The following is a 13,815-nucleotide window of genomic DNA, read 5'->3' on the forward strand; positions in this document are numbered from 1 at the left end:
GTTGACAACGAGACACAGAATCTCCTTTTCAGCGCTGACGTAGTTGTATATGCGATTCACCCTACGAAAGATTGGATCTGCAATCAGCGGCTAACATTCCAGCTGAGCATGCATGTGTAAAATCCAGGCCATTAATTTTGTGGGGTCCATCACGAACTTATCTTTTAAATAAAATCAGGTTGGTTGACTCACCAGGTGGACCACACGCCGTACATTGAAAAACCGCCGGTCATTTTGTGTAACGTTCAATTCTCTGATACAAGTGTGTGGACAGCTTTAGTTTTAGGGTGAGGAATTTTGCGAGTGTGGCCCATCTAACGAATGAGCTGGATAGTGTACACGTGTGCTGCAAACGGGGCTTCGACCGTATCTCTCTACGAATCTGATGTTCAAAAACAAAACGACAAAAAGATAGAAACTATCATACTCTGACAGAGTGTGATGAATGATACACAGTCACCCATAGCTTAATTAGAAATGGCATATGTGAAATACAAATAATTCAAACAAAACTGTCCAAATTGTGGATCCCAACTTAGATATATCATGCACAAAAAAGTACACTTACTTTCATAGCTAGCCATCCAGATGGTGAACATTTATTGGACTGTTATAAATAAATTTTTTTAAAAATAATCCAACGGTCCTACTTCAATAAACAAGTGTCCACGAAGCGGAGGTTAAGATTGTTAGATCAATCTGAATTTGGGATTGTAAAATTTCTGAGTGCCTGATTATCAAGTGTCGTACGCAATTAGAGTATCAAATAACTACACTGAGAGAAAAGCCGGACGGCCTTTTGTTGGAAGTGTAGTGCGCCTGTCATACGCATGCGAACCACTAAACTCGTGCAGGTGGGGCCCACTAATGGACCCATCGAGGAAATGGGAATCAATCAATGCTCAGCTTCGGTGGCAATGGAGTGTTTGTGTCCAAGCTTTTTAACGACATCTGAAACGCTGGCCAGGATCCAGTGCCTTGCGAGGCATGGGAAGTACGGTGCATCAATGTCAGTGGTGCACACGTGGCATGATTTGAGTAGATCTAAACCGTCCATTTGAGAGGTCCAGTAGTGGATGTGCAACCATCTTTTTTTTTATAAAAAAAGTCTTTTGACAATTATAACTTTTTAATCAGTGGTTCACAAGCGGATACTACAAGACGAAAGTCACTGGCTCACTAGGGAAAAGGAGAGGTCCACTTATTAGATGGTCAGGAATTTCTAACCAAAGCCGTTATTTTGTTAGTGGCTAATCAATGGTGGGACATACGGGATGACCGGCTAGGATCATCTCATACGTGCTAGCTGTGTTCCAAACAAAACGGATAGTCTAAAATTTTGGTGGGCTCAGGATCCAAAATCATACGTAAAACCTCTAAAATCACGTAGTGCGTGCCGTCTGACTTTTTGGAATGGCCATACTTTTGGGTTGCACGGTCATCTTGGTGGGGCTAATCTGATGAATGGAATACATAAAATACAGTGGGCCCTACAAAGAGTCTGGAAGTTTTAATGGTGAGTATTTCCATCCCAACAATTCCACGTGGCGTGACCCACCAGTCTTTTGAATAACCCTATTTTTGGGTTATGGAGTAAAATTGAAGGGGCGCGCTGATGGGTGGAGTTGATGTGAGCTTTACATCACAATGGACCCCACACAATATTTCCAGAACGTTTGTAGAACGTTTGTAGATGAGTCAGCCTCCATTTTATTTTATTTAAACCGTGGACCTTTTTTTCCACCTGTGCCAGCAACCTTTTCCAATGAAAGGGGTTTAAAGATCTTTGACCTGAGCATAGGTACGGAATCCTTAGGTTTTCGTTTTTGCTTGCAGTGGTTCTCATGGTTATGCCTAAGGGTGCACAAGTAACCGGTATAACCGGTAAACCAGATCAGAACCGTTGGTCTGGTTTCAAAGTGCACTATTTTTTGTTTTGAAAATTAAATAGCCGATTAGTTCGGTTTCATTCTCAATTTTGGATTATGTAGAACCGACCCGAATTGTAAGATCGAGCCGCGGAACCAAACCTGGAATTGGACCAATCCAAGCAATAAATATTAAAAAAATAAAAATAAAAAAATCCTAATTTCTTGATTCTCTTCAGTCCACACACGTTGCTCTGTTAAGAACAAGACCGACTTGTGTGCACCCCCAGTTATGCCAACAAGTTTTACACTGTTAAGAACAAGAATAATGTGAATAATGAATAATAATAATAATAATTTTACCCAATAATTCTTAAAATAAATTATTTTTGATAATTATGTATTTAACTTGCAGAAAACCTATATTCATTAAATAATAGATACATTATATATATCTTCATCTAAAAAACCATCATCATCGACAAATGTAATAATCATTTTTCAGAATCAATAAATTTCTTCATGATCCAATGTTTGAACGAAAAGTTACTTACAATAAGCTACTTATGCCTCAACTAACTTATATTGATTTCTACTTATTAAGCTTTAAGTAGAAAAGTTACTTATAATTGATCTAAAACCCTTCTTACTTATCTTAAATAAGTTACTTATCTGCTGTAAGTAGAAAAAGTAACTTATTTGGTGGTATCCAAATAGGCTGTAAAAAGATAAAGAACTCCACTTTAAGAGAAAACATTTCCGTTTACACGGATTCACATGTCCAAAATGGCCTTTTAATATATAAATAAATATTTGGTGACCAACTTTTCAAGTCACAATTTCCTAATTTGGGAGGTGTTTTTTTGTGCCATTCAGTCTGTCCAATAAATTTTATATATATATATAAAATTTTTGGTGACCAACTTTTCAAGTCACAATTTCCTAATATGGGAGGTATTTTTTTGTGCCATTCATAGTCTGTCCAATAAATTTGGTGGTATGGACAATTGAACCATTTGCCCGCTACATGCAGAAATTGAAGACTCCAACAATGCTATACATTCTAAGTATGATACATCATTTCATTGAAGTATTAGATAAATAACTTTACGGTCTGGATACAAATATGGCTAAGCCCGAGCCCAAGATGAGAGAGAATTTTCAATCATATTACATCCACTTTGGAGTTTAACAAAGCAATGGTCCACATATTAGTAAAACAAGGAGAAATTTACGACTGTGGACCCCACCTTTTATCCATTGGATATTCTTGAAACAATACAAACTTAGAATAGGCAGTTGGACCTCCTCGTACGGATGACAAATTTCAGGACGAAAATACCCCTCCTTTTCACGGAAACCTCCTTTTCATGGAAACGGATTGGGTACACCTCCTGCCACCCGCCCATGACGGATAGTCAGTGGTACGTGGGCCTCACCATGATGTTTGCTTTTCATCCATGCCGTCCATATATTTTTTGAGATCATTTTATGGTATGAGACCAAAAATGAGGTATATCCAAGTCTCAAGTGTACCACATTACAGGAAACAGTGTTGAATGAGCGTCAACCATTGGAAACTCAGGTGGAGCCCACTGTGATGTTTGCGAGAAATCCTCCCCATCTAAGTTCATTCATAGGGTCACAAGGACCTGGATGAAGAGGAAAAACAAATTTCAGAATGATCAAAAACTTTTGTAACCCCTGAAAGGGTTTCAATGGTAGACGTTCAATTCCCCACTGCCTTTTACAATGTGGTCCACTTGATAGCTAGATCTATTTTATTTTTCGTCTCAAGCCTTAATATGAGCTCGCCAAATAGATGAACGGTTTGGATATAACACAAACCTCATGATTGGACCCACAAAAGCAATAAAGATTCCATCTGGTAAAATAAAAAATAAAAAATTCTTATTATTTTTTGTGAGAACTTTTTCTCCCTTACATTTTTCTCTAATACATAATTATATAAATATGTATAAATAAGTATATAAAAATATTTTTTTATCTTTTAATTCATTTCTTTGTCCATGTATTCAACAAGCATATCTCCTAAATTAAAATGATTTGTTTTTTTTTTTTTTTTTACACACTCCCACACACTCACACTAGTGGAATTTTACCACCTATGGATACTCAAACGCTTGACCGGGTGTTGAAACTCCTAAGAGTCTACCACCCGAGGGAGAGTAAGGATCCAAACTAGAATGATATACTTAACGTACTATATATGATTTTGGGGTAGGAGAAGTTAATTAGCGGGGCAAGCATGAAATTCAGTGGGGCAAACATGAAATTCAACGGGGCAAACATGAAAATGAGAGGGCAAGCATGAAAATTAGCGAGACAAACATGAAAATGAGAGGGCCAAACATGAAAATGAGCAAGGCAAGCATGAAAAAGAGCAGGGCAAACATGAAAAAGAGCGGTGTAAACTAACAGCAGAGGAAACATGAAAAGCAATGGGCAAACTAGAAAAACAACGAGGCAAACTAAAATATGAGCGGGCAAACTAGAAAATCGAGGGGAAACAATGAGGCTCAAAGGAAATTGAGGCAGGCAAACATGAAATGCAATGGGCAAATTAGAAAATCAATGGGAAACATGAAAAGAAGCGGGCAAACTAGAAAATCAACGTGGGGAAACATGAAAAGCAATGGGGCAAACAGAAAATGAGCGGGCAAACTAGAAAATCATGGGGGAAAAAACTAGAGGGCAAACTAGAAAATCAGAGGAAACATAAAAAGCAATGGGACAAACTAGAAAATCAATGGGGAAACATGAAAAGCAGTGGGGCAAACTAGAAAATCAGGGGAGGAAACATGAAAGTGGGCAAACTAGAATATGAGCGGGCAAACTAGAAAATCAATGGAGGAAACATGAAAAGCAATGGACAAATAGATTGAGTGTGGATTGTTTGTGTAGATCGTACACTAGTGACATTGGGTCTCATTTGTCCATGTCATTTCCAAGGACTCAAGCTAACAAGATATGTCGGATTTCTCTCTCCCAAATAGATTACGTTCTATGCTACATGACTTTTTAAAGGGGTAGTCCTATATTTTAGCTTGGTTTTTTAAAGAAAAAAAATGAAGTTCTTTATGATGAATAATCACGTATATAATTAATAAAATCATAGATACAAAAAATAAATCCTATATTGAAATATAATAAACTAATATAATAATAAAAATATTAGCATGCATACACCCTACCAACCCAATCAACCCATTGAGCCCTCTTGTGTTGGGCTTGGGTTGAGAATTTCCAACCCAAGATTGGGTTGGGTTAGGTCAAGGTTTAGGTATAGGAACCTTGGGTTGGGTTAGGGTTGAGCACCAACCCGAACCAACCGGCCCAACTCTCAGCCCTAATTTCATGTTTGCCTTACTCAATTTCATGTTTTACCCGCTAAATTTCTAGTTTTCCCCACTCAATTTCATGTTTGCCTCACTTAATTTCATGTTTGCCCCGTTGAATTTTCAGTTTGACCACGAAGTGATTGAAATTGACCACAAACTGAATGAAATGGATTTTTGACCATCGACCCGATGGAATCTTGGAAAATAACTAGGTTGGTTGGCTAAATTAGCTTCTCCTACTCCAAAATCATATGTGGTATGTTAAGTAAATCATTCTAGTTTAGGAGATATGCTTGTTAAATAAATAGACAAAGAAATGAATTGAAAGATAGAAAAATATTTTTATATACTTATATATACATATTTACTTAATTATATAGCCCACTATGCAGTATGTGTGAAACCACCTCCATCTATTAGGTCAAAACACTTACTTTCACCATTAGCTATAGGGTCCCACTGACCCTAATTCACTAGCTTCTTTTTCTTTTTCTTTTTTCGTTATAATTCCTACGGCATTTTGTGGGTCCCATTATAAGGTACGTGTTATATCCAAACCGTCCATCTATTTGACGAGCTCGTATTAAGGCTTGAGACGAAAAATAAGACAGATCTAGCTATCACCTAGATCCATAGCTCAACCGGTAGATCGAGTGAAAATACCTCGTTTCAACACTTGAGGTCTTGGTATCGATCCTAAGAGCGGGCAAGCATGAAAAGAGCGGGCAAACATAAAAATGAGCAAGATAAGCATGAAATATGAACGGCAAACTAAAAAACAATGAGCAAATGAAGTATGAGCGGGCAAACTAAAAACAATGGGCAAACTAGAAAGCAATGAGAGAAACATGAAAACAATGGGCAAACTAGAATGCAACTGGGAAAACATGAAAAACAATGGGGAAACTAGAAAAATAGCGGGAAACATGAAAACAATGGCAAACTAGAAAAACAAGGAAACATGAAAATAACGAGGAAACATGAAAACATGGGAAACATGAAAAGCAATGACAAACTAGAAAAATGAGAAACATGAAAAACAATGGAAAACATGAAAACAATGGGCATGTTTTTCATATTTTCATTGCTTTTTCTAGTTTTCTCATTGTTTTTATGTTTCCATTGCTTTCTAGTTCTACTGCTTTTCATGTTTCCACTGCTGATTTTCTAGTTTCCATTGATTTTCTAGTTTCCCCCCTTGTTTTTCATGTTTTCCCCGGTTTTTCTAGTTTGCCCTACTGCTTTTCTAGTTTGCCCTGCTAAAGATGCTTTCCGCTACTTTTTAGTTTGCCCCGTCTTTTTCTAGTTTACCCCGCTCATACTTCAGTTTGCCTGCGTTTTTCTATCTTGCCCCACTCATATTTCATTTGCCTCGCCATTTTTCTAGTTTGCTCCGCTATTTCAGGACGAAATACCCCTCCTTTTCACGTAAACAGATTGGGTACTCCTCCCGCCACCCGCCAATGTCTCTCTCTCTGGCCCCATCATGATGTATGATTTTCATCCATGCCATCCATATATTTTTCCAAATCATTTTATGGTATGATACCAAAAATGAGGTATATCCAAATCTCAACTATACCACGTTACAGGAAACAGTGTTGAATGAGCGTCAACCATTAGAAACTCAGGTGAGGCCAACTGTGATGTTTGTGAGAAACCCGATAAAACTTAGGTTGGGCTTGGGTTGAGGTCTCAGGTTATCCGACCTAACCCGAACTCGATCAATATATTAGTTACTTATAAATTATAATTGAGTGTGGATTGTTTGTGTAGAAGGTACACTAGTGATGTCGGGTCTCATTTGTCCACGTCATTTCCAAGGGATCACACCACAGGAAACAATGGGCATAATGAATTCCACCGTTGAAACCATAATGGGCCCAATAGTGATGTTTGTTTGTTATCAAACATATTCATAAGATCATATAGACATGGATTAATAGAAAAAACAATTATAAGCTTGATCCAAAACTTCTATAGCCCCCAAGAAATGATCAACAATAGAAGTTCAATTAAAAATTTTATTTCGTGTGGTCCATTTGAACATTGAATAAGTTTAGATTTATCGGCTTAAGCAATGAAAAAATCTGTTAAGTTCGTCATGCTGATTGTCTAGTTTGCCCCATTGAATTTCATGCTTGCCCTGCTCAATTTCATGTTTGGATTTTCTCTTTCCAACTATCCTTATAAACTTCGTGTGTTGGATAGGTTATGACGACCCTTGACCCAAACCCTAGGTTGAAGCATTTAATCGGGTTTTCTCTTTCCAAATATCCATAAAAATGTTATACATATGTTATATTTGAGGATTATATAAATATACAAACCCACTGATGTGTATTGTGTTCGACGAAATGCCTGTGTGGGCCTGATAATAACATTACTTGCTAAGTATGGTTGACAAAATGAGTTCAAACTTGGTTTTGCTAAGTGAGGTTGACAAAAAAGAAAAATGCCATCAGGATTATTGTGAAGGAAAAAAATTAAAAACACATTATAAACTTACTGTAATGGCCATTGACCCGGTCGACCCCAACTCACTGTTTTGACCTGACCCGGTCGACCCCATTTAGCTGTAATGGCCATTGACCCGGTCGACCGGGTTGGGACCCGGTCGACCGGGCCAGAGCTTGGCCTATCGCTACGGATTATAACCGTAGCCATAACTATAGTGCTATGCACTTTTTTCTATTTTCTCTTCTTTTTTTTTTTTTTTTTTTTTTACATGGAGAACATTTTCCCCCTTACATTTTTCTATAATACATAATTATGTAAATATGTATATATAAGTACATAAAAATATTTTTCTATCTTTTAATTCATTTCTTTCTCTATTTATTTAACAAGCATATCTCCTAAACTAGAGTGATTTACTTAACTTATCGCATATGATTTTGGGGTAGGAGAAGGTAATTTAGCCAACCAACCTAGTTATTTTCCAAGATTTCATTAGGTCGATGGTCGAAAATCTATTTCATTCATTTCGTGGTCAATTTCAATCACTTCGCGGTCGGGTTGGATCGAGTTGAAAGTCGAGTGGGTTGGTTCGGGTTAGTGCTCAACCCTAACCCAACCCAACCCAATCTTGGGTTGAAAATTCTCAACCCAAGCCCAACCCAAGAGGGCTCGACAAGTTGATTGGGTTGGTCAGGTGTATATGTGCTAATATTTTTGTTATTACATTAGTTTATTATATTTCAATATAGGACTTATTTTTTGTATCTATGATTTTATTAATTATATACGTGATTATTCATCATAAAGAACTTCATTTTTTTTCTTTTAAAAACCAAGCTAAAATATAGGACTACTCCTTTAAAAAGTCATGTAGCATAACACTCAATCTATTTGGGAGAGAGAAATCCGACATATATTGTTAGTGTGAGTCCTTGGAAATGACTTGGACAAATGAGACCCGACATCACTAGCGTACCTTCTACACAAACAATCCACACTCAATTATAATTTATAAGTAACTAATATATTGATCGGGTTCGGGTTGGGTCGGGCAACCTGAGACCTCAACCCAAGCCCAACGTAAGTTTTATCGGGTTGGTGTTTGTATAGCCCTTCACGTAGGTAGCCCTTCGCATATGTAGGTAGCCCTTCACGTGTCATTAAGGGCCCTTTTTACTATGTAGAGCATCCAAATTACGGGGCAAATTAGAAAAACAGCGGGGCAAATTGAAATATGAGCGGAGCAAACTAGAAAAACAGCGGGCAAACTTAAGTATGAGCGGCAAACTAGAAAAAAGTGGGCAAACTTAAGTATGAGCGAGCAAACTAGAAAAACAAGGGCAAACTAATTATGAGCGGGCAAACTAGAAAATAGCAAGGCAAACTAGAGAAACAGTGGAGCAAACTGAATTTGAGCGTGGCAAACTAGAAAAACAATGGGTTCTTGCATTATGAGCGGGCAAACTAGAAAAATAGCGGCGCAAATTGAAATATGAGAACTGAATTATGAGCGCCGCAAACTAGAAAAATAGTGGGATAAACTGAAATATGATGGGGCAAACTGAATTATAAGTGGGGCAAACTAGAAAACAACGGGCAAATCGAAATATGAGCGGGGCAAATGATGACAATGGGCAAACTAGAGAAAGCTTCTTATAGTCCATGCCAGAAAAACAGCAAGGCAAACTACATTATGAGCGTGGCAAACTAGAAAACAATGGGCAAACTAGAGAAACAATGGGCAAACCGAATTATGAGCGGGGCACTGAATTATGAGCGGGTAAACTAGAAAAACAATGGCAAACTAGAGAAACAATGGGGCAAACTAAACGAATTATCACAAAATAGCATTTTTTTTTCAAAAGTAATATCTCAAAATACTGTAGAAAAACAAAAGCTCTAAACACTCACACATAAAATCTAACAAAATCGAATATCATAGATTAACATTAGGCATGTTTTGATACAAGGAATGAAATTCTCTTACTTCCAACAACAAGCATGAATTCCCGAAAAAGAATCTTTAAGTGTTCTAGATAGTTTATCTCATATGCCTCTTCATGGATTGGTGATGGATCAAAAATCTCCCCCATAAAAGAATCCCAGCCATCCAACCATCAGACTTCTTTTCCAATAGAAAATAAAATCAACAATATTTAAGTAAAAAAATGACCATCTTGACCCTTTCAAGTAATAGTTTCTGGCCCAAAACAAAAGACACCCCACACTCAACATAGGCGTCTTTATGCCAATGTTAGTGGTTTTGGAATTTTGAGTATTCATGATGTTGTGGTAACTCTTTAAGTAGATATAGATTAACTCATGATATGGCCTGTTCAACTGATATTTTTCCTGTTTTATAGCTGCTACACCAACAAGCTCGTAGCAATTCGATTAGTTAAGATAGAGAAAAGATTTAAAGTCTCCCAACTTATACTTTTCAATATCTTTGGAAGTTTATAAAAGAAAAGGAATAAAAAATCAGTAAAAAAAACCATAGCCAAACATACATGCAATTGGAGATTTAAATGCGTTAGAGAGATCTAGAAATGTGTTGGATTGAACCAAAAGGACTTCATCAGGACACTTTGGAAAACTTGGTTCGATTTCATGCAATTGTTCATGAGTGACCGTAGGATGAAAAGTTGGACCGAGTGTCAACAATGCCTTGTCTAATTAGATCGGAGTGTTGAACATGAGGTCATTGACCAGTCCCAATAACAGCACATCTAGATCTTTGATGAATGACTCTAGATGGAAAGCTAGAGCAGATGAAGAAGAAGATGTGGCCATTGAGATAAGGAAATTGGAAAATTTTGATGCAAGAGAGAAGAAGCAAAGGTAAAAGAAGAGGCGCACAGATTTAGTCTTGTTTATGTATCGGCGACAATACGTGTGCATTAATGAAAGGATGATCATGACTCCTCGTACGATACGATTTTATATGATGTGTCACATGTACAACTCAAAAGGATGAGGCAAAGGATATCTTTCGGTATAGTTTCAGTCAGGTAGAATGAATGGGCAGACAATATGTGGAACAACGATCGATTACATTTATTGTATCGGACAACAGAAAAACGTCGCTTTCACCTTTTTACCAAAGGCGAACTGACGTGGGGGAAATGATGTAGCTTATTTCTAGCCATTTTGGAAAAATCCAATAGGAGAGCAACATGTGGCATTGTATGAGAAATAGGATATGGATGAAAAGATCTTCAAGATATGTGGAGCGCTTTTTGTAGAATCATAGCTGACATAAGTTCAATTTTACATGTTAGTAAATGGTCGACAAAGTGATATGGCTGAGTTATTCAAAAGTCTAATTAACAAACCACTGTAGTAATGAGAGAAGGATTTGGAAAGAACAAGTTACAAGAAAACTCTATAAATAGCAGAGGAATCCAACAGATAAAAAAATGCAATATCCAAACACAATACAATAAAAAAAACCAACCAATCTATCCATTTACTTTTATTCCAGCTTATCCTAGAAATAACAATAATCCAACAGCAATAATTCTTAGTTATAATATTTAGTTGTAATCCAAATATACACTCATACGTTGGATTTGATCTTTATTCAATATCACGTAGTCCTTTCAAGAGACACAATCTTGCAGTTGCTCCTACTAACTGATGGTGAGTTTTTCCTTTCGTTTGATTGATGTTTTTCTAGTTTGCCCCCTCATAATGCATTTGACCACTGTTTTCTAATTTGCCCGCTATAATTGATTTGCCATATGATTTTTCTAGTTTCCGCTCATAATGCAGTTTGCCACTGTTTTTCTAGTTTCCCGCTATTTTTCTAGTTTGCCCGCTCATAATGCATCTCATTGCTTTTTAGTTTGCTCATAATGCTTATGCTACTGATTTTACTAGTTTGTCTCACATGCATTTTCTAGTTTACCCGCTATATTAGTTTGCTATCTTTTCTAATTTGCCGCTCATATTGATTTGCCTCCTTTATTCTAATTTGCCGCTTATAATTGTGCCTTTTTCTAGATTTGCCCGCTCATTTCCAGGTTGCCCCTGCTAATTTTCTAGTTTGCCCCCTCATAATTTCGATTTGCCTATTGCTTTTTCTAGTTTGCCCTCATCTATTTGCCCATGTTTTCTAGTTTGCCGCTCATATTTCAGTTTGACCCGTATTTTTCTAGTTTGCCCGCTCATAATTCATTTGCCACTGCTTTTCTAGTTTGCCCCTCATATTTCATTCTCCTTGTTTTTCTAGTTTGCCTCGCTCATAATGCATTTGCCGCTATTTTTTAATTGCCGCTCATATTCATTTCCATTGCTTTTTCTAGTTTGCCCGCTCATATTTAAGTTTGCCCATTGTGTTTTCTAGATTTACCCTCGCTTCATATCCGTTTGTCCACTAGTTATGTTTTCTAGTTTGTTCCGCTATTTTTCATGTTTCCCATCATTTTCTAATTTCCCCACTCATGATTTCTTCAGCTCGTTTTATTTCATGAGTTTCACATCGCTTATAGTTGAAGAGGTAAAATTTCCTACTGGATTTGTCTAGTGTTGCGTGCTATAATTCAGCTTTTCCTCGCTCAAATTCATTTGCCTAGTTAATTTTCTAGTTTAGCCCCACTCATGTTGTTATAAATAGACTGAATTTGAATTTTTTATATATGTCAATCATATTTACATCAATTATGTTTTAGTTGAAAATGTAAGGGTCAAAAGATTCTATCGCATGTAATATTAAAAATAATAGTTTGTTGACTAAATAGTTTGCCACGCCAAAATTATATGTCATTATACATCCTAGTTTATCTGAGATGATGCTTGCTCATAATGCGTTTGCCCATCGCTATTTTTCTATTTTGTCTTTCATACTTACTTTACTGTTTTTCCCTAGTTAAGCCCACAATGATTTCTCCTGTGTGGTAACTCTTAGAGAAGTATATCAAACCGTCAAGCATTCAACTTATCGTAGGCTTGGTGAAATAAGTAGCCACTAAGGGGACCACTAGCGTGGGTTGACTCTCCATTGAACCCTTTGGGGTTCATGTTTCTGTCTTTAAATTTTTTTTCCTCTCGTCATTTTCTTTTGACCCCATAATGAATTAGGGGTTCTCATATGAGCCATCATGTTATATCCATCCGTCCTCTATCGACGAATACATATTTATAGTTGAAAAATAGATGTCTAGAGAGGTTTGGTCTAATCTAATGGAATTGCATTAGAAACCATGAAAACTAGGGGTACGTGAATTTTGACTAAATTAGCTTCTCCTACCCCAAGGTGATGCAATGAGGAGCATGAATTAACAATGAATAAGAAGATCGTAATTTTCTCAAATTAATCAAAACTTTAAACTCACAAGGTAATTCTTGAATCCACGAGAAACAATAAGAGAGAAAACCGAAATATTTTCTTTCATAATGATCTAAAATTTCTCAATTACATTACTTATATAGAAGACCCAAAAATCTAATTTGAAATGATTTAAAATAGTAAAAAAATAATAATCCAAAAAGTTTAAATTTGTATTTAAAAAAAGTCAAATAGACCTTACCAAAGCATTCATGATGTTATCGTCCAAACCTGGATGAGCTTGTGATTGCACATGTAGACACTCAGATACCTGTACAATAATAAGGTAAATGACCATGGAGCGCTAGTATTGGCCGGGGACCTTCCGATGCCTAGGTTAGGTGGGTAAGTTTATCACATGAATTTTTTGTGTGTACCTTCCTCCCGACATAGGGAATGTATTTATAGAATACTTAGGCGGTTTGCGTATCTCAGCGGAATCTATCATATATGTTGAATGGTTCAGATTCAAGCAATTCAGCTTGGCAGGTGAGTCTCTCCTCAAAGCTCATTTATGGGGTTCCTCCTCCTAGCTTAGCTCGGCTTATCTATATAGTCGATATGTTGGTGGTTCGGGGAGACCATTCAGGCAATTCTTCGCTGGCATTACCCTAGTCTCCCATCATGATGTATTTGTCCCATATAGTAGGTTAGTTTGGTTTTTCCTATAACACATGACATTGACAAAAATACTAAAATTGCAAAATTATGGAGACACAACAAAAATGGAAATTACCAACAACAGTAAAATTTCCTAAAATCACTATTTTGACCTTCAAGATGATCATTTCTTGCG

This window comes from Magnolia sinica, chromosome 2, assembly GCF_029962835.1.
Source record: "Magnolia sinica isolate HGM2019 chromosome 2, MsV1, whole genome shotgun sequence".
Classification (NCBI taxonomy): domain Eukaryota; kingdom Viridiplantae; phylum Streptophyta; class Magnoliopsida; order Magnoliales; family Magnoliaceae; genus Magnolia; species Magnolia sinica.